We start from the raw sequence: 22365 nt of genomic DNA on the forward strand, positions 1-22365 counted from the left end.
TTATTCCTCCTTAAACATGCATAACTTAAGCAATGAACTAATTTACGGGGAACACTCTGCGCATGCTCGGCCGACTGAGCTGCGAAGAGACATAGATAGTACTTATATGTAATTTCCTCCCTAGAACCATTCAGCACCTCTATCTTCTTATTTTCGCAGATTGATTCACAGATCAAATTGTGGGGAGGGAAAGTGATGCCGAAGTCACAGGGCTTTGAAACAAAACACTGGATGTTGCAAGAACTTTGTCCGGCTCCTTTGCCACCGTGAATTATCTGCAGTCCCAGCTACACCTTAGGTTGCTTGGAATGCTCAAATGCCTGGGGCAAAGATTCAATTCAGTACAAATAGTAAGACTTTTAATGGGTGTGTATAGATCTATACATGCATTAATATATGTGCAGTTTTAGAGACCTAAGCACTGTGAAATTACACCAGGGCACAAGAATCAAAAGGCAAAATGATCAACCCGAAGCAAAGAAAATGAAACAGAACATTCTCATTTAATTGAGTGTAACAAACTGTGCTACATAAACTCGGTAAAGAAATGCAAATCTGACTCTTCAAGCATACAGTTTTAATTATTTAAGGGGTTTATAGCAGAGTTAAGGATGCTTTAACTATATTAACTCTACACTGACAGCTTCCTTTAATTCCTCTGTAGGAATGTACACTTACTCTGGATGATGAGGGGAAAGCAGCGGTTATAAATGCAAAGAGAAGGTCACAAGAGAAGCAAATACACAACGTGGAGATGAGAGTGTAAAACGTTAAGTAAGGGACAATTTTTCATATCACAGCCCCGCCCTGGGTTATTAACATGCAGCGGAGCACCCAGGGAAAGCTCAGCACACGACTCTCTGCACACGCTGCCTCTAAAGGCTTTGTTTAAGTTCCCATTCTTTTTTCCACTTTTTTAAAAAGAAACAATCTGTTGTAACCACGGCAATTTTTGTGAGCGAAATAAAGACAGTATGTGGCCTGGACAGTCCTGCATTTCTTTAATGGTTAATCTTTTCATTTTATTTTATCTTTGTCAGAGAAGAAGGAAAGTAAGGAAGAAAGGGGCCCTGGAAGAAGCCAGGGAAGGAGGGCCTAGGAACCAGTGAATGCAGTGGGTCTCATTGGAAACCCAAAAAGAAAGCTTAAATTCTGTAATAATAATAATATAATAATAATAATAATAATAATAGTAATAATAAATAGTGGATTTTTTTTCCTGTAAAGGTTAGAAATTAATAATGCCATTATCATGGAGAAAATTCACTAATCCACTGAGATCCCATGAGTAAACCTGGGAACCCTCCTGATTATAGCCAATGTTAATTTTTTTTAAATATATAAGAAAACGTTAGGTGTCTTCCTTTCCGTTAGTGAGACTGTATACTCAGTCCCAGTGGTTCTAATCGTATCAATTGATATCGCCCGTGTTCTAACTGCAGTTTTCCCAGAGAAGGAAGGACTGTTCCTTGCTGCAGCAGACCGTCACCCTCTGAAAGTGATAGGTAATATTCTCTTTCTGAATCTCAACGCTCACCAGAATGGGACTGTGCACATTAATACTTAAACCACCAACATCTGACTGAAAGTTAAATAAATCAACCCACTGGACTTTATATGAATAAATTCAATATTTGTATGTCTTTTTATTTTCCAGTTCAGTTCTCATCCTAATGGCACACTACAGACACAGTCCAGTTTCTCCCTTTCCATAACTCAGCTAAACTACCCGCACCATCACTGCATCAAAATCCGTTATGAGTCCATCCGAATTTATCAGAGGGGCATCACAGTCACCATTTTGAATTTATAAAGCAGCAAGTAGCATGGATATCAGTCCCTCACCGTGGACAGGCCCCTAGTCTCTGAACTACCCAGTTCGGAGAAGTGAATCATCACATGGCACACAGTGTGTTTCCCATATTAGCTCTCTATCGAGCAATCACTTTCTAAGACTGTTGGAAATTTCTGAGTGGCTTCAACTTCCTTCCCAGCCCTCCCACCTCCTCCAGAGAAACACTGAAATGTCCAGTAGAACTAACAGTGAAATAAAGGTCAAGGAATAGAAAAATAGAGGGGATAGAAAGAAGGGAGAAGATGTGTCTCCTCAGCTTTGAGCTGAAATAAAATAATGAGCCAGGACACAGGAGGACTGGCAGAGAAGGCTTACGCATCAACACCACCAACTGATGTCATCAAAGAGGAGTGATCAGTAGAAGTCTGGGAAAGGTATGGAGAATTGAGGGAAGGCAGAGGATTAGGGAAGCAGGCGGGGGAGTATAAAGATACAAATGCAGAATTTATATACCTCCCCTGACCCAGAGACACTGATGTCCTTTGTTGCCCATGGGACTAAGTACAAGAAGACAAGACGGTAGCACGTCAGAGCCACACTGCAGGATAACATGATAAATCTCTCCCGGGGGTCACAGGAAGGAAGACATCCACCCAAAGACATTGAGGGTTGAAAATAAGATGTCTAAAAGAGCAGGCAAGTGGCAGTGAATATAATGAAAACTGAGACAACCCTAAGAAAACTCTTTCCAAATTGGTAAACATTTGATAAACACTTTGAAAAAGCAAGACAGCCATTTTCCTGTAAAAGCATGTTTAAGGGAGAACTTGACTGCTATTGGAAGATCTAACTGTTCACACTATGTGAAGATCCTCAAGCAACATTCTCCCCCTTAGTTAACAACTTTACCCCTTCCTGTTCATGCCACCGACTTCTCACACGACCTAACATTTCCCCTAAGGCATCATGTCAAATATCCTAGCAAGTGAGTATCTTACCACGGCAATCTAACCCCTAGAGCCACATTCAAATAGCAGAGTGAGATTTGCACGTACATCTGAGTACACCCAGGGGAAAACAAGATGACATGGGAAGATGAGAAGAAAACACATCATCATAAAACCCCAGAGCTGGACAAAACCTTACGGGGCGTCGGGTTTAATGCTTTACATGAAGCCTGAATCCCCTCGATCCCTGCCCTGTGTACCCGACGTAAATTTTCTCTCTCCATCTCCAGAGAAGGAGAGCTCGTGGGTCCCCTCCCCACCCCTGGGCAGCCCACTCTGGTTACTGACAGCTCTACTTGCTAGAAAGTTTCCGATCCAGAAACTCTGAGAAAGCTGAGCGTGGTCCAAAGTGACCTGGCCTGGAGCCTGAAGACTGAGTAACAATTTGGCTGAGTTACTTGGCTTGGGCAAGTTACTTCATTCTTTTGGCCTCATTTTTTTCCTCATCTGTAAAATGGGAATACTAATGCCCAATCTACTATACTGCTATAAGGATATAAATTGTCACGTGCCGGGTTTGGTGCACAGCATGCGCTCCAAATGCAGAGATGTAAGGGCGGAGCATGTTTGGCTACAGAGTTAGACTATCTAGTTCAGAATCCCACTCCATATTTATTGACAGTGTGACACCAGGCAGCATGTTAAACTCCTGTGTTTATATTAAAACGGGTATTAAAAAAGGGACCTAACTCATAGGACTGCCATGAGGATGAAAAGGAATAATGTATTCAGAACACTCAGAATAGTGCCTGCCACACTGCAGACAATAAACGTTAGGATTTTTTTTTTTAACTAACTGGTAATATTTTTGCTACTACCAGTAGTAGCAGTAGTTAGTTTCTCTGACACCCATCTCTCCTCTGTTAGAAGGAGACAGTAAGAGCTACCACGCAACTTTGTGAAATTAAAGGAGAACACACACACACACACACACACACACAAGCTAACACAGCACTGGGCACATTAACCAAAGTCAATATAAACATTCATCTCCCTCCTGTAACTTCCCACTTAATCCCAGTCCTGCACTCTGAGATAACAGAGAAGAATTCGAGTCCCTTCTCCGTTGGACCGTTTTTCAAATATTTGAGGACGTGTATTATAATCCCCTGAAATCTTCTCTGCCCCAGTGGAGGAGTCAGTTTCTTCCACTTTTCCTCATGTGATAGGCTTCAAGTGCACTCAGAATCCTGGTGATCTCCTTGATACAGTCTGACTGGTTGGAACCTCTCCATCTGCAGTGCCAGACATCATGGGCCGTGTGAACTCATGGACCAGTGAGCTGTTTATCAAAGACAAATGCTAGTACAGGTGATGGAGAACCAACAGGGCTGGATCCCCCGGAAGACTTTCCTAGAGGAGGACTGAGCTATCATCTTGAACAGTTTTCAAATTAAGTCTCCAGGTTTTGTGCCAAGCCTCCAATCTTGTTCTTGAAGCTTGACTGTCAAATGTTTATATATCCCATTGTCTATTCAAACAAATAAACCATTCTCATTTACTCAGTCTTGACGCATTAGAGAGTTTTTTAATCAATAAAAAAAATAGATAGGATAACATTATTGCTTCCACTGTGGAATTCTCTTCTTGCCATATCTGTCATTTTTTCCAATAACAAATCTATACAGTGTTGCAATTCCCATTGATAGATTGGGACAAAAGCTGTAATCGCGTTTTTGTTACGACATGGATTTCTTCTGTAGGCCAAGTGTGCAGTAAAAGTCTTATGTACACAATTAGCTTGTAATTCAGTGTCAGAACAGACTATAAGCCTTACAAGGCATTTTAACAGGATTTTAATGCATTTACCATCCCCCACTGAACTTGAAAATTCTGATGTGGAGCTTATGCGTTCCACAGAATTTAATCTCTAAAAAGTTTTCAAATGTGACATTAAAGCTTTCATTTTTACCCTGAAAATTTAGATCGCATGAGAGTTAAACTCATGTTTGTGATGTTACACCATCCGCCCTAGACATAAGAAGTCAGTCCCTTCTCCATTTGACTGATAAAAATATGCAAAACTGGCCAGCAAAACAATGAATAAATAAATATCAGGCTTAAGTGAGTATAGTAACATAATTTTTGGATTGGAAGGGACTTTAGAGATGATCTAGTCCTGTATTTTGCTCTTCTGAACAGCCTCTTCATGGTTTTTGCCTTTCTGCGTACACTATTACTTAATGTTTAAGTGTCTTGGTTTTTACTTTTATTTTTAAGTTTTGCCCTAAACAGTATCATCTATGAAGTCATGAAGCAAAAAATATGCCTGCACTTTCCAGACAATGCAAAGGCATATGCAGTCAAGACCCATCCAAATATCATTGGAATTAGGCAGACTTTATATAGAAAGGGAAGTGAAAACTGCAATTTAGGACCATAGGTGGAGCTCCCAGGTATTTCTAGTGTAAAAGAGAACAAAGAAGCCACAATTCCAGTTACCACAATAAAACAAAAATTAAAGGACATGGGATTTAATGAGTTGCTTGAAAAATAGGGGCTGATTTTCCTCAAACTCTGAGCTGGGGAAGTTCTCCCAGTTTAGTCGTCACACCCCAGAACAGTAATGGTGCTGAAACACAGTAAGGAAGCGTAACAGAGCCAGATGTATAAATATATTCACATTTGTACCAAGGGCACTGCTTTCCTTTAACTGCTGAACTGCTGTATCAACACTCTTCTACCACCATCTAATTATAGTTAACAAAGCCCACTGCACAGAGTGTGTCTCGTCTATTTTCCCCTAGTACAAAAGTACAGTGCTGACATTCAATGAATATTAAGTGGTAACAATTTAATTCTTTGAGCACTGCATGTGATAGGAATTCATGGTCCTTTGACTGTTCCATTGGAGGTGTTTTGGTGCCCGTCAGGCTAGCTACCATGTGAGCCACTGAAGCCTTTCGGACAGCATATGGTTGGGTCATAAATATCCCACTGGAGATGTGCTGTCCAGGGTTAAATGTTTCCCACTCTTTTAACCTAACAACCAAGTTAATTGGCTTACACTTCTGGCCTTGCATCTGAAAAAAGAAGGCATGTGACACTGTGCTGAGTGCCCATTACTCCACAGTCAGTCAGGTAGTCAGTCAACAGTGATTTCTTAAGCTCCTACCTACGTGCCAGGTGCTGAAGGTAAGTTCTAGGAGGACAAAGAAACAGCGACAGTGTTTCCTTCAAGGATTCTACAGTTGATCTGCCAATTCATTACAGGCATATCTCAGAGATACTATGGGTTCGATTCCAGACCACCACAATAAAGGGAATATCTCAAGAAAGTGAGTCACACAAATGTTTTGGTTTCCCAGTGCATATATAAGTTATGTTCACACTAAGCTAGTCTAGTAAGTGTGCAATAGCATTATATCTAAAAACTAATGTACATGCTTTAATTTTAAAAAGTTATTGCTAAAAAATGCTAACTATCATTTGAGCCTTCAGCAAGTCATAATCTTTTTGCAGGTGGAGGGTCTTGCTGGATGTTGATGGCTGCTGACTGATCAGGGTGGTGGTTGCTGAAGGCTGGAGTGGTGGTGGCAGTTTCTTAAAACAAGACAATGAAGTCTGCAGCATCCGTTGATTCTTCCTTTCACAAATAATTTCTCTGCAGTATGCAATGCTTTTTTAATAGCATTTTACCCACAGTAGAATTTCTTTCAATATTGGAATCAGGCCTCTCAAACCCTACTGCTGCTTTCTCAACTAAGTTTATATGATTTTCTAAATCCTCTGTTGTCATTTCAACAGTCTTCACCAGGAGTGGATTCCATCTCAAGAAACCACTTTCTTTGCTCATCCATAGGAAGCAACTCTTTAACCGTTAAAGTTTTGTCATGAGGTTGCAGCAATTCAGTCATCCTTTCAGGCTCCACTTCTATTTCTAGGTCTCTTAATATTTCCTCATCTGCAGTTACTTCCTCTGCTGAAGCCTTGAACCCCTCAAGGTCATTCACTAAGGTGGGGAATCAACTTCTTCCAAACTCTTGTTAATGTCGACGTTTTGACCACTTCCCATGAATCACAGGTGTTCTTAATGGCATCTAGAATAGAGACTCCTTTCTAGAAGGTTTTCAGTTTACTTTTCCCAAATCCATGAGGGGAATCAGTATCTATGGCAGCTAACACCATACAAAATGTATTTCTTAAATAATAAACTCGAAAGTCAAAATGACTCCTTGGTCCACGGGCTGCAGAGTGGATGCTGTTGGCAATGTGAAAACAACATGAATCTCACTGTCCATCTCCATCAGAGCGCTTGGGTGACCAGGTGCATTGTCAGTGAGCAGTTACATTCCGAAAGGAATTTTTTTTCTGAGCAGTAAGTCTCAAGAGTGGGCTTAAAATATTCAGTAACCCATGTTGTAAACAGATGTGCTGTCATCCAGGCTTTGTTGTTCCATTTATAGAGCACAGGCAGAACAGACTTAACATGATCCTTAAAGGCCCTCGGATTTGCAGAATGGTAAATAAGCACTGGCTTCAACTTCAAGTCACCAGCTGCATTAGCCCTGAACGAGAGAGTCAGCCTGTCCTTTGAAGCTCTGAAGCCAGGTATTGACTTCTCCTCTCTAACTATAAAAAGTCTTAGATGGCATTTTCTTCCCATATAAGGCTGTTCTGTCTGCATTGAAAATCCACTGTTTGGTGTAGCCACCTTCATGAATGATCTGAGCAAGAGCTCCTGGAAAGCCTGCTGCAGCTTCCAATCAGCACTGGCTGCTTCACCTTGTGCTTCTGTTACCGAGAAGGTTTCTTTCTTTAAACCTCATGAACCGACCTCTGCTAGCTCCAAACTTTTCTTCTGCAGCTTCCTCTCCTCTCTCAGCCTTCACAGAATTAAAGAGGGTTAGGGCCCTGCTCTGGATTCGGCTTTGGCTTGAAGGAATGTTGCGGCTGTTTGGATCTTCTGTCCAGACCACTCAGACTTTCTCCACATCAGCAATAAGGCTGTTTCACTGTATCGTTCATGTCTTCACCGGAGCAGCACTTTTAAGGTCCTTCGAGAACTTCTCCTTTGCATTCACAGCTTGGCTAAGTGTTTGGTGCAAAAGGCCCAGCGTTTAGCCTGTCTTCACTTTTGACTTGCCTTCCTCACTAAGCTTACGCACTCCTAGCTTTTTATTTAAAGTGAGAGATGTGCGACTCTTCCTTTCACTGGAACATTTAGCGGCCATTGCAGGGGTATTAATTGTCCTAAGTTCAATATTGTTGTGTCTCAGAGAACAGGGAGACCAGATGAGGAGAGAGACGGGGGAGCAGCTGGTCAGGGAAGCAGTCAGAACACACATTTATTGATTAAGTTCACTGTCTTACACGGGCATGGTTTGTGGTGCCCCAGAACAATAACAACATCAAAGATCACTGACCACAGATCACCATGACAAGAATAATAATAATGAAGAAGTTTGAAATATTACAAGAATTACCGAAGTGTGACACTGAGTCACAGAGTCACCAAATGTTGCTGGAAAAATGGTGTTGATAGGCTTGCTCGATGCAGGGTGGCCACAAGCCTTTAATTTTGTTAAAAAAAAAAAAAAAAAAAAAACACTGTACCTGCAAAGCGTAATAACGTGAAGCACAATAAAACTAATTCTGCTTGTATTCAACAGATGTGTGTTGGCATGCCTGATTTCTGCTCAGACATTTAGTCATTTCACAGGCATTTATTAAGGACCTTCCACGGACCATAGATTGTGCTAGGTGCTAGGGAGACAGCTAAAACCAAGTCCCAGATGGTCTCTGTGATCTGTAAACAGGTTATTTATGAAACAATTCACAAAATGCTATAATCAAGGATGTGCGAGGCGCTGTGGGGTAAAGGAAAAGATATCTGGCACTTTTGAGGGCTAGGAAGAAGGACAGGGGACACTACAGTGGGCACAGAACATAAGGTGGTGCATCAGCTTCAAATGCCTGGGACAAAGGATCTTCGTTTCATAAAGAAGCGGCAGGAGAGTAGCCTAAAGCTGGAACATGAATTGGGATTTAAACAAGCCCATGACTTGGAGAGTCAGGCAGAACAGAAGGGCTGTCCAGGCGACAGTGGGCGCTGTACTGGAAGCACTGAGCTTATTGAGGGACTTGTGAGTAAAGAGCCGAGCCATTGCTGGAGCAGAGTCGCTGTGTCAGTGAGCAGGGATGGGTCTGAAAGGCTGGTGGGATTGGGGACCGCACCACAGCCAGCCAAGCCATGGGGCCTGAGCCAGTCCTGGTGGCCGTGCGAAGCATCTTCCTCCCTCACTCATGGGAAGGTGCAGGGGGCCACAAGGAAAGCTGGCTTTATGAAAACTGAGCGGCTCCCTGCAAGACGTGAGGGTGATGGAGCTGAGGGTGGGGGACGATAAAGGAAAGGAGGCTGACTTGAAATTAACTGCAAAAATCCAGGTATAATCCAGATGCTTTGCTGTACAGCTGAAACTAACACAACATTGTAAATCAACTATACTTCGATTTTTTTTAAATCTATGCAGATTATGATAAAACGAAGCCCAGTGAAACAGATAGAAAGGAGGGGCTATGAAGGAAAGGCAGCAGAAACCTGATGATACAATAAACAGAAACTCTCATCATGAGTGTACTGTAAATGAGGACGGGAGGATTAGTCAACAATGGCCTACAGCACCCTACACCCAGACAGCTCCGGCAGCTCCAGCCAGTCCCCTTTTTTATCACTGACCTGATGCTACAGGCTGAGTGTCTGTGTCCCCCCTAAAAGTCATAGGTTGAAGCCCTAATGGGATGGTACTTGGAGGTGGAGCCTTTGGGAGGTAATTACGTCTAGTGGGTGGAACCCGCATGAATGAAATGAGTAGCCTTACGAAAAGTGACACAAGAAGGATGACCCTGACAGACCGAGAAGGCAGCCGTCTACAAGCCAGGAACCAGACTGGCTGGCACCTGGATCGTGGGCTTCCCAGCCTCTGGAATTGTAAGAAACACATGTTTGTTGTTTTACAAAGCCACCCAGTCCACAGTATTTGTTACAGTAGCTCAAACTGACGAGGACGTCTGGACCCTGACGGAGAATTTTGCGGCTGAAAACAACAATGGGAACGATGGGGTGCAAGAGTGACGGTTTTCACTTCAAAGCCAGGCACTGCGATGCCCTTCACCTGGACAGTCTTCATTCCATCCCTACAGCGGGTAGGCCCTGCCTTTCCCCCATTTTACAAATGAGGTCACTGAGACAGACTAAGCAAAGGCACAAGGCCAGTAGGTGGCTCTGCGGGAAGCTGACCGCCCAGTGTCTGCTGTATCCATCACCTCCCAGCTTTACACCCTCTTCTTACACAACACAACCACCCAGATGGAAAAGCAGATTCTGTCCTAAAATGGGGCACACAGGTTTTTAAATCAATGATTACAATTACAACTTCAAGAATAAAATGTGGGTCATTTTCAAACACTGGGTCCACCTGAAAACATGTCTTTATTTGATCCAGCCCAGTAGAAAGAACGTGAAGAGATATCAAAAACACAATCACTTAATTTTTTAAACGTTGGGGGGATATTCATAAGGAGGTATTGGGTCTAATGGATAAAAATATTTTTTTTGTATTAAAACTGCCAAAGGAGACCTCTCTCTACTGTCTTTCTCCACTTCCCAAGTCTCCAAAGCCAAGTTTTCCAAGGGCTTAATGTCTCACAAGTAGTTGTTAATGGCATTCATTGTTTAGTTAATTGTCCTTATTAGATGTGCAGGTAACTTCATACTTGCATGGCTAATGGGCCTTCTTTAAAGTGTGTGGCCAAATGTTGGGTTTTAATGGTCCTTAATGTTTTTTCCAACTTTGGGTTGGGTTGACTGCCTTACTTTCAAAAAACTCAGTCGTGCCTAAGGCAGAGAGGCCATTTTTGGCTACACATGGAACATTACATAAGGCCATTTCAAGACAAATGCTTATTTGTAAGACCACTTAACATGATGCCAACATTTAACAACCTTTCAAAACTAACGCAATACAATGATTTTCAGACTCAGTATGTTACTCTGGAGACTGTTTCATGACAATAAGAGAAACTTTTTATCCTACATCTTTATCGTTTGCTGAAATTGCTGGTCCACTATTCAGCCATAAGCATCACACAGTTTCCACAGAATGGAAGAACCCACCGAGGGCTACTTCTGTCCCCCTCTAGCAGTGAGGACTTACTACCTTGGTAGAGTATTTTGTAGTTTACATTCCCCCACCATTATCGCAGGGTTGGTGTATCCAAGGTACAGACCTGGTGGGTAATCTGCCTGTGATCACCCAGCTAGTATGCAGTTGAAAAGATAATCAAATTGATACCGAGCAGCGGTCCCCTACCCCCACCAACCCTGTCCCTCTTGTTCATAGAAAAGCTGAAGTCTCCCAGGCCTCCCTAAACCTTAGAAGAGCAGGCTCAAGCTGCTGATTAGGAGAAGCCTACAGGCACTGGGGGGGTGGCAATGACTCTGACCACCTATCTCAACAGTTAACAGAGTTTATGCCCCCATTTCCCTTTAAAACTTTCATGGCTGAACAAAATCTTCAGAGATTTTGGGGTTTTTTTTGGGGGGGGGGTGGTGCTGGGTCTACCAGATTGCAGCCATTCTGATTAAAAGCAGCTTTTCTTTTTGTTACCAAGGTTGTTGCCCCCAGGATCATACCCCTGCCCCTCCCCCAAACAGAAACCAATCACTCTTATCTAAGTCTCAGGTGGCAAAGAGAAGACACCAGAACTGGTCAGACCCAACAGCCAAGACGGTGGAGGATTTGACTTCCAGTGGACCTTGAGGCTCAGTATACGCTCACTGTAATGTATTAACATGTTAAGTGACACACCCACCAGCGCCATGACAGTTGACAATTGCCATGACAACAACCAGAAAAACCCATGCAAGGACTGAAAAGCCTGTACAAGGACTGATGGGCTCCATCACACCCGGAAGGAGGACATGATGGCAGAAGCCTCCCACAAAAGACCACGTGGCCCGACCCGGGCCGGAACTGTCTCTACAGGCCATCTTGGCTGACGGCTCCCCTCTTGAGCACTTTTCTTTCCTTCTCTCTGCTTGAGCACTTCCCTTCCTTTTCCTCTTTTGGGAAATAAAGCAATTTTTTCACTTTGTCCCTCTGCCTCTACTGCAAAATCTTTCACAGCCAGTGGCAAGGACCCGCACTTTGGTGGGCCTCCCACATTAGAGGTCTCACTATCCGCTAACAAAATCTAAATCTGCAACTAAATCTAAGACTGCAATTCCAGCATTCGATTTCCATGGAATAATAACAAAGGGGAATACTCTCTCCTGTGTTACAACTTCTGATTAGCACTGGCTAACCTCTGCCCAGGTTTTTCTGTTGAGTGACACTAGCAAAGTCTACCAATAGGTCTGACTAGAATTGAATCCTTCACCCTACGCTTCTGAATTAGCCATTTTAATCCTCTGGGCTAGGGTCAGCAAGCTACAGCCCAAAGGCAAAATCTAGCCCAGTGTATGTTTTTTTAGGAGGAAAGTTTTACTGAAACACAATCACATTCATGCATTTAAATACTGTTAGGACTCCTTTTGAGTTATAACGGCAGAGTTTCACAGTTGTGACAAATGCCATATGGCCTGTAAAGCCTAAAATATTTACTATCTGGACCTTAATAGGAAAAAGTCTGTCCACTCCTGGTTTTGTCACTCAACAAACATTTATTAAGGAACAACTACATATTAGGCACTTTATTACTAACAATGCCTGACATTTAGCAGTATCTACTGTGTGCCGGGGGCTTTTCCTGTATTACTACATTTAATCCTCTCCAGATCGCTCTCTGCAGGTTGTCTGTGTACACACGCTCGTACACACATGTGAACTTTTTTGTATTCTTCTACAAATTTTTTACTTAAGGGCACATAGTAAGTTTGGGGCTTTGGATTCAGAGTCTGTCTAACCATGAGCATCTGCCCTTTGCTGTGTAATAAATACTCTTTCTCAAAGGTGTGGGGAAAATTGAAGACTTTGGAGTGAGCATCTTTTTAATGGAATGATAAACCCTCAGGTATCATCTGATCCCACAGGACTACAGGCTTCAGTCCGTGGACTACAACTTTGTAACTCGTGGATAAGCGAAAGCAATGCAAACAATTCTTCTCTATAGGTGCAAAGAAACTGTCCAGTGGAGGTTCAGGTGACTTCCCCTCCAGTTTTGTATCCATCTGTAAATTCATTTCAACAGTCTTTTATACCATATAAATTCGTGGTCCTTCTATGAAGCTATTCTAACAAATTTCTTGGTTCCCTCATTTATTAATGAGTTATATAAAATTTTTAACAAGTGTTCATTTTATATCTGTATGAGAGTCAAGATTTTTAAGGATTATGCTTTTACTAAGGTTGCCATTTTTACCATCTTGAACCTCACATTTTTGCTTTGGAGGGCATACATACCAAACTGTAATTAATGTGACCATAAATTCTATATCCCTATGCAGGTATGGGAGGAGGGAGAATAAGAGAGAACAAAGTGATTAAGAGGTCATTTCAGAGGTCATTTATGTCACTCAGAGCATCAACAAGGCCTGGGTTTAGGCCACGGCTCTGTCTCTGCCTGGCTTTGAGACCGTGGACAAGCTACTAAACTTCTTGAAGCCTCAGTTATCTCATCTGTAAACTGGGGATGGTAACAGTTGCTGCCTTATAAAGTTGACACAAAGATTAGACAATTATTGCTTATAAAGGGACTAGTGAACATTAAATGCTCAATAAGTGCCAGCCATCATTACTGGAGATTCTTCTATGAGAAATATTAATGGACTGAATTAGTTCTATTTGGGGATGGGGACGGTCTTCACAGGGTGGGTATATTTTATCCAGGCCTTCAAGGGGCAGCAGGAGTCACCAAGCAGAGAGCTAGGGTGATGTCATTCAACATAAAAGGAACATTACTTAAAAAAGAGAGAGGTAAGAAGGTGAGTCAGAGTGCCAAGTTCACAGGAAGGTAATTCCCTGGTGGACACTGCATTTATAGGTGACCTGAATTTTCCTAAAGTTGTGAAAGCTGGCACTGCTCTACTTTACAGTGGTATTCGGATTGCTAAGTTGAGGAGGAGGAATGCATTATCCAGATTCCAATTTTCACAAAATCCGGACAACAAATCATCAAGACTACAGTTACAACTACTCACCCAGATCAGCTACCCATCAGAAACAAGGGGTTATTTTATAAAAACAACTTTATAAAAACAACTAAAGGTATGAACCAAGGATGACTGAGCCCAAAGTACAGACCACATTTTATAGAGGCCAAACTTTGAACTATGTACTTTAACAGTCAGCTTTCATTCAGTGCAAACACACAGACACACACACACACTCTCTCTCACAATCTCCTATACACCCACGGAAATAACACACAAATCCAATTAGATCCTGGTTCTTACCCTGGCCAGATCCAATTTCTTTCAGTGCCTGGCTAGGTGTCATTTCAACATTCTTTTATTGGTCTCATGATACACTTCACATACAAAATTACCCTGTTCTAATTCCAATCAGTGACTTTCCTGGATCCTTTGGATAGGGGAATACACTTCAGATAATTCTCATTTGCAGGTTTACTAGAGAGTCTTCATCCACCTTCACATCATTCCGTTTGCTCCTTTCCATGCCACACATACACCCTTTTGAAGGCTAAACTGCAGAGGGCCGTTACCTCAAGTGTGCGTTCTGCTAAACTGCCCACTGCATTGCCCTACCAGTCTGCTAAGACTCAGGACTGACCGCTATCTCTTTCTGCTAGCGCAATGATGGATAAGAAGAAAAGGAGATCAACCACTTTAGCTTTTTTGGCAAGAAGATAACTTCCTCAAAAAGTCTTTGCCTTAAAAAAAAAAAAAAAGAAAAGAAAAAAAAACCCTGCAGGTAGTCCCTGTGCCCTATCATCAGATACCATCCAGCCCCCATTCTCCAGAGGTTCTGCCGTGTGATCGTTTCAAGCTCTTGTCCTCGTGAAGAGGTGACCACGTGACCGCTGCTATCCATAAAGGCTGAAGTGAGTGTACTTAGCTAAAGGGCATTGCAATAATTTTTCTCTTCCATGTGAGAAACTTAGCCTTGAAAATTCTCTGGCTCACTGCCTGTTTTTAAATCATCTTTTAGGGAGGGGTGGCCAAGGGGGCATGTTAAGTTCCAGCCCATCCCCTTCTCACTCCCATATCAACTGCTCTTTAAATAATAAAAGCAACAACAACAATAATAAGGTGGCCGTCCCAATCAAGCCTTCAGATAGGCTTTCAAGGAAGTGCTGAAGACTTGCTATTCTAATAGGCAATGCCTCCAAACGTCTGTTGTACAAAAGCAGTCCTGGCTGACAAATTAAACTTGATTAACATTGGAGCTGGCGCTGCTCTGTACAGACAACGTGATTCCAATTGGAATCTCGGGTGAGTGGTGGCCTAAGTTGCTAAAAACATTTATAACCCCCAACTACAAATCAGCTTCTGATTCCAAATAAGTTATTGTGTCTTTCCCATCCATGTTGTAGCATGTCACCATACCAGGAAAAAAAAAAACATGGTAAGAATCACGAACCCACTTCAACGAGCGCAGCGGGACTAGAATATAATTTCTCTTTGTCCTGACTCTTAAATGTCTGTAGAGGACCCACGGCAGGGGAAGGATGTGAAAACAGCCAGGAATTTTGATGTGAGTTTGCCTTTAGCACACAGACAATTTTTGTAAGTCTGAGAGGTATGGACAAGCTCACATGTCTACACTGGATGCTTCCACAGTCTGCCAGGCTGGAGAAATGGGCTCTTTTGTTCCTCTTCTCATTCTTGAGTGAAAGAATAAACCTCGGCCAGGCCTGTCAGGGAGTTAGTTCCCTAATAGCCAAAGGTGCAGCCCTCAACTGGGAAAGACACAATTAGACTTTCCCCAAGGTCCGTTCGGGGCTGGCCCTTTCTTGATGACGGGCCACAAGGCAGGCGGATCTGCGAATGGTGCTGCTGGGTTTCTGGGTTAAAAAGCTTTTTTTCACAGAAGACAGTAAATACAACTCACTCAACTTGTTCTCTGCAAACAGGACTCCTGTGGGAAAGTTCCAGTTACAACCTCAACTCAGGTCAACGGCTTTGCCCTTCTGCTCTGCTTACTGTTCCTTCATCTTTAACTTGTACATTGGTACCACCTTTCCTGCTTTTTCAGAAAGCCACTTCATGTATAATCTGAAGATTCTAGTATGTAATCTTCATATATAATTTCATCCTCACCTTACTGGTAAAGAGGACATATGATTGCCACAGGGGCTTAAGATTCAGATGGGCTGGATCATGGCCATTGTCAGCAGCAGAACTAGCTGCAGGTTCCATGTGTCCCAACTCCCAGGAACAAAAGTAACGGCTCCCATCAGTGAATGCCGGCTGCCAGGCATCAGGCACTGTGCCAGAATTTTAGGAACATTACTTCATCTATTCCTCGCCAGAACCTTATCAAGTGGGTATTATTAATCCCATTTTACAGATGAGAAATACTGGGTTAATGAGGTTAAACAATTTCCCCAGGGTCAGAGATGCCATAAACGGCGAAGCCTCAATCACAAGGGGAGTCTGTCTGACTCCTGGCTTATTCGCTGTTAGAGAGCCTCCCAGCCCAACACTTTTTCTATGCCAAACCCAGTGTTAAATTGAAGAAACAAGTCTTCTCCAGATCTGAAGATTTCAAATATCAGTATTACTTTTAAATACCTAAAAAGCTTTTGAAATTTGAGTTTCGTCCACTTTGATACTGTCCGACAGAAAATACCCTAAGAACCATAAAGCGCTATCTTTTGTCAGGTGTTTTTACTGGTCCAAACACCGTTCGCATCCATCTCTTAGTTCATTTGAAAGAAAAACAGATGTTTCAATATAAATTCCTGCATGAGATTTACTAGAATCCCCAGAAAAGTTTATGAGCATAGTAAGTTCTCAAGACAAACAGCATGGATTCAAGTCCCAAATATGCAAACGGACAATTTCTGGAACATAGACATGTTACTGAACCTCATACTTCGGTTTTCTCAGGTTGATGTTAGGGGTAAAAATACTTACCTCATAGAGATGTAGTGGGGAAGTAGTGAGAACCCCCTGAGCACAGTGTGAAGGACCAATAATCATAATTATTACTATGTTGTTGTTATTTCTGTCTCTGCAAAATTTCTCAGGATTGGTCTAATTTCACTAGGAAAACAAAACCCGACAGTCTCCTTAATGAAGTACCCCAGCTAACAAAGCAGCCTGCACCCTAGCTGGGAAAGAACACACCATTTTGTGACTCATAATTCAACCCCATCTCTCAAAACTATTATTCACTTGATACTATTAAAACCACCAAGTCTTCTAGGTCACCTCAGTGCTCATGTCAAACAGGTGTTATTTCACACAAAGTCATGTGTTAATTCAGCCAAATAAGAGTCATCCCAGAAACCAGAGTCACAGAGGACAAGTGAATTTCCCTGATGCACAAAGGCGCATTTCCCCCAAATATGAGAAATTATTACTTTACTGTTAAAACAAGCCTTTTTCCTCCTAATCAGAAAATGTTTACTAAAGTTACAAGTAACTAACATTAATAAAATTCCGAATAGGTGTATAAAAATCAAAGAAAGATGAACGCACCTTCACCTGCCCAGGGAGAGCTACTAGCAACATTTTTGGTATCTTTCCATTTCGTCTTTTCACTGTGTATTTTTAAAATGTAATTGGGAGCATTCTGCATTCAAAATGTTATATTCTGGGTTTTGTTTTTTTTTTTGGCTCCACTTAAACCATTATAACGTCAGCATTTTCAATGTTACTGCAGACTCTTTGTGAACGTTTTCACTGGCTGCAGGATACTTCATAGGTTAGTTTGTCATAATTTTCTTAACCATTTCTCATTGCTGAACTCCCCCAAGAGGCTTTTAAGCTATCAAGCCCAGACAGGATTTCTAGACACACAGCCCTCACAACGGGGCCTGCCTGCAATCGTGAACTGGGCCATTTGGGGAACTAGCTATATTACCTTCTCGCCATAAGGGAGAAATACCGTGGGTCTTACTCTTCAAATGCCAACAGATCAGGAGTTCAGCGATGTGTGAACCCCCAAATGCCAATAGTTCTGGGCAGAAATTATAGCAACTCCTCTAAGATAAATAAAATTGTGTTCTCGACCATCCTGGCCACCCACATGGAGCACGGAGCTCAAATACCTCCCACCTTTGCAGCATGGGCTCCAACGTAAACACAGGGCTCGCATGTTCCTTCTCTCCTCCTCGTCCCCTACACTGTTTATTTCCAAAAATCACTGTTCCATCACCACTCAATACTATTTGCTGCCAACTGCATCATAAAACCTAGTTTTTAAAGTAAAGTACCATGTTGATTCTATTGTTTTTCAGGAAAAAAAGAGAGGCAGAGGACAAGGCTTATGCAGGAAAAAACAATGTAGACCTTGCTTAGGGTCACAGACTGTAAACTGAAGTCACAAAACACACTCATCAATGCTCACTCACTACCTTCATGATCACGCATAACCATCATCACATCTTAAGATCCAAGACACACTGTCATGCTTTTCAAATTTAGGAAGAGTGGTGTGGTTTCAAGAAACAACTTGTGAGTCATGTGCATTTCCTACAGTTAAAAAACACACGCATATTTCTGTCCGAAGGGCTTAAAGGTTAAGCAAAGAGAAGACGGCATTTCTTTCAGTGGATTTCTAGGCACAGTAGCTGGAATGTTGAAAATCTTCATTGTTCCTGCTAAAAACAAGAATGAAAAACAGAAAAGAAAGTACTTCAAGTGGAAAGTCAGCATAGCCTCATGGAAAAAAGAATGGGCTTTGTCACGAGAAGAGCTGGGTTTCATTCTGATTCCAGCCTTGCAAAGGGGGGATACACAGCCACTTCAAAGGGTTCTTTGAGTATTAAATATGGTCTCTACCCCTCCAAGGACCACCTCTGGCATAGGGCAGGTCTGTCTTATAGGATTTCAGTATTACCAACAGGAAAAGCCTAGACTGCACCTGCACGAGGGAAGCTGTCAGGTAGTCAGGGTAAACTGACTGTTTTATGAGTGTAAATAATCATAGACATAAGTCAAGGACCTAGAGATTAAGAAATTGAGGGCTACTGTTTTTTTTTTTAACCTTATAAAGCAAACTAAGCACTAGGGAGAAAGAACACACCCTTCCCAGACTTCTTGGCTTGTCCCCGGGCAGCTTAACCAACACAGGGGCCTCCGAGCACGTTGTGAATTTCCCAACAACTGCACAGCGAGGTTCCCGGCCCCCACGCCAGCTCTCCACCCACAGCCATGGTAGCTGTGTGCCCACCACTTGGGTCAGTCCCAGGCCGGGCTCTGAGCTGACCCTGACCAACCCTGACCACAGATGGCATCCAGAAAATCCTAAACCAGACCACCAGCAGCTCGGGACAAGCCATCCCGGCATCTCCCTCTGCTTTGCCTTTCCCTCCAGTTCTGGTAAATGGACTTCTGCCTCCTCCTTCCTGCTATACGCCTTTATCACCTACCACAATTCCAGGAAATGCAATCAATTTACCCTCACTGTCAAGGCTGGGTTCCTATTTTAAAATTTCTTCCCCCAAACTCAAGTATATCCACTAGAGGTCTGCCAGCTGGGGCCACACCTTTGGGCTAGAAGATCCCCCGTATTTGCCTTCCCTTAAACCTGGTCTCCTTGACATTAGTTCACCAGTACACAGCTCCTCCTCACCACGTGACTTCGCGTCCTTTGCAGACCTGCAGCTCACACCAACCCCAAAAGCAGTCTCCGGGATGCCACAGCAGTGCTGGACTGGACATCTGGCTTCCTCCACCACCTTCCTAGATTCCGTAGTGGACAACAGTAGAATCAGCATCACCTATTTAACTCATTCCAGAGAACAAACCGTTCTCACTCAACTGCAAATTACTTTTTTCACGTTGGACTCTTCTTCTTCCTCCCCACAGACATGACCTGAGTCCAGGTCCTCTGAATCGGTCATTCAGCCTTAACTTAAGTCACCCGGGAGCCCTGTCACTCCAAACACCACCTCAATGCTGTCACTCTCTTGCTTTCGTGGGATCCAAAGATACACTGATTCACAGATGTTCCAGCACCAGCAAGCAGTTTGGGGGGCCGACTCTACATCCTACAGATACGAAAGCAAGGCTGGAGAGCCATGTCCAATATCAAAGCGTGAGTCAGTGGCAGTTCTGAAACTGGAGGCTCTCAGGCCCCTGACATATTCTTAGATGAATATGTCTATGAACGAGTGAAAGAAAAAAAAAGATCCTTGACACACTTCTCTGGAATCTCAGATTCTTCACTCCAGTCAGTAAAAGGCCCAGTCTCCACATCTTTATTTCATGTTTCCATATCAATGTATTCTTTGAGGAAATTTCTGTCTTTCAAAGATCCAGTCCCACATGCCCTTCAAGGTAGAGAAAATCTTCTCTTTCTTAAATTTGTATGCTCAGGTTCAGGTGTTTAGCTCAATGGGTTAACAGTCTTGGGTGTTCCTCCTGGAATTCCATGACCTGTGAGGGTGACGTTTCCATCTGTAACTCTCTATTGCATTACCTTCCAATCCATGCAGACTTTGAGTGCAAAGTCCAGGAAGTAATAGAAGGAACTCTGAGTAACTTCAGTCTAAAATCTTAGAATGCTTGGAATGCAAATATCTTTGGAGACCATCTGCTCCAACCAGTACTAGTTCCATTTCACAGATCAGGGAACCGAAGCCCACACCATTTGAGTCTCAATCCAATATGCTCTTCTCCATGGACGCCCCAGCCTCCAAATAATGAATTCCTCCATACTTGTGTTTCTGTCTGAGTGGAAAAGTCATCCTAGGTCATGCAGCTCTACAGAGCCTCAATCAGTGGAACTATTCCAAAAATATGTTTGTGGATCTGGATTGTATTTACTTCATGTTTCTTCATGACTTCAGTTCCACATGGTTTTATCATGAGCTTTGTTTTGGAAAAGAAAACAGTCAAAATCCAAATCTTTAATCCAGGGGTCTGCTGCTGCCTTGCTGACAGACCAGCATGATGCATAGAATCAGGCAAACATGTTCCACTGAATAACTGTGAAACCCAGGTCATCCTAGGCAACTTCTTTTAGCCTTGGTTTTCTTATCTGCAAAATGGGAGTAACACCACCTACTTCTAAGGGTTATATTAAGAGTTAAATGATATTGCATTAAGGCAGTTAGCACTTAGCTGGGTACACAATGAGCATTCAAAAATGGTAGTCATCATTTTATTGTTATTATAATCTTTGTGGATTTTGTCTTGTCTGATCTGGTTTGCCTCATTTTAACTAGTTTCCTTGGTCTAACTTAGGCTGCATGCCCTGGGGTTCGGAAGATCTAAGATGCCCAGATGGAGAGGGGGGAAAAGGGTTCCCCAAAAGAAGTGTTTAGTTAACTAAGTAGGTAGACAAGATGAGGGGAAAGCTATTAAATGAAAGATAATCAAAATAATGAGGGTTAGTTTTATACTCTAAGTGATAACAAATTTTGTATCAAGGCTGATACAGATCATCAGTGGCCATTACACTGAACTATTTTCCCCCATAATAAATTTATGAGGCCATCATTTCAATTTGCTAAACAACCCCAGACTCAGGCGGTTTGCTTGCTTAGACCACAGCATGAATTCAAAACATATCTGAATTGTGAAGGGATAAAAAAAATGACCATGCCAAAGAAACAAATACATATCAAAACGCTGAGAGACTTGTATCCACCCTTCTATTTATAAGATTAAGTGAGTTTTAGAATATTTCTATCTTAACTAGAGGTATCAGTCCAAACTTTTTGTTGGAGACAATGTATAATTTTGTATAATCAAAATATAAGAATTCAAATATATTTTTGGAAATGTCTATATATTTATTTGTGACTCCTGATAGCTCAAAGCAGCTATTATGTCAAGACAAATTATTAGCTTTCACAATTGTGTAATAAACAGAGCTATAATTCATGTTCATTTGGAAGTGTTCTTCACTAGTTATTATGAGAGTTAACACACATACATAGCCAGATCATCTATTATGACTGTTAGTTTCCTTTAAAAAAAATGGCTACTTGTTAAGTAACCAATCAGGAAACACCTCTCATCAGCCATCTCGGCCATCTAAACGGAATGTGCAATTATTTCAGTCTGAAGGCTGACAGACCGTATTATACAGGATCATTTGGGATCAGCTTTCTAGTAGTCAGTCCAATACCTCTGTGGACAAGTGTAAGGTTGCTGTAGAACCATGTATATAAGCACTCTTCTTGGCAATGATCAACCGAAGAAGGTATTTGGCCTGGTGAGTCTAAAGACCCCTGTGGCCAGAGTGAGAAAGTCAAAGATGGGAACTCACTAATGAATTTTATTCCTCGGGCACTTAAGGGCCTCGCCAGGGAGGTATTAATGAGTCCGTGTGAAGATGATTTTTGTCGCTGGAAAATATAGAGAACTCTTTCCTTACGTACCCATGAACTGGCTCCAAAGACAGCTCCTAAAGAAATGGTTTCAGAACCATACTAAGCAGTGTAGGTACTGCAGGAACAGATGAAAATGACATCAAACGG

The 22365-nt window shown here is 42.3% G+C and overlaps 1 protein-coding gene across 6 annotated transcripts in view; it reads right to left on the reverse strand.

The window, feature by feature from the left end:
* The window catches only part of MPPED2 (metallophosphoesterase domain containing 2), a 162744-nt gene that overhangs the window by 113367 nt on the left and 27012 nt on the right, over positions 1 to 22365 (reverse strand). The gene's annotated exons all lie outside the window — the stretch shown is intronic.

The sequence above is a fragment of the Camelus ferus genome, chromosome 10, assembly GCF_009834535.1.
Source record: "Camelus ferus isolate YT-003-E chromosome 10, BCGSAC_Cfer_1.0, whole genome shotgun sequence".
Taxonomy (NCBI): Eukaryota; Metazoa; Chordata; class Mammalia; order Artiodactyla; family Camelidae; genus Camelus; species Camelus ferus.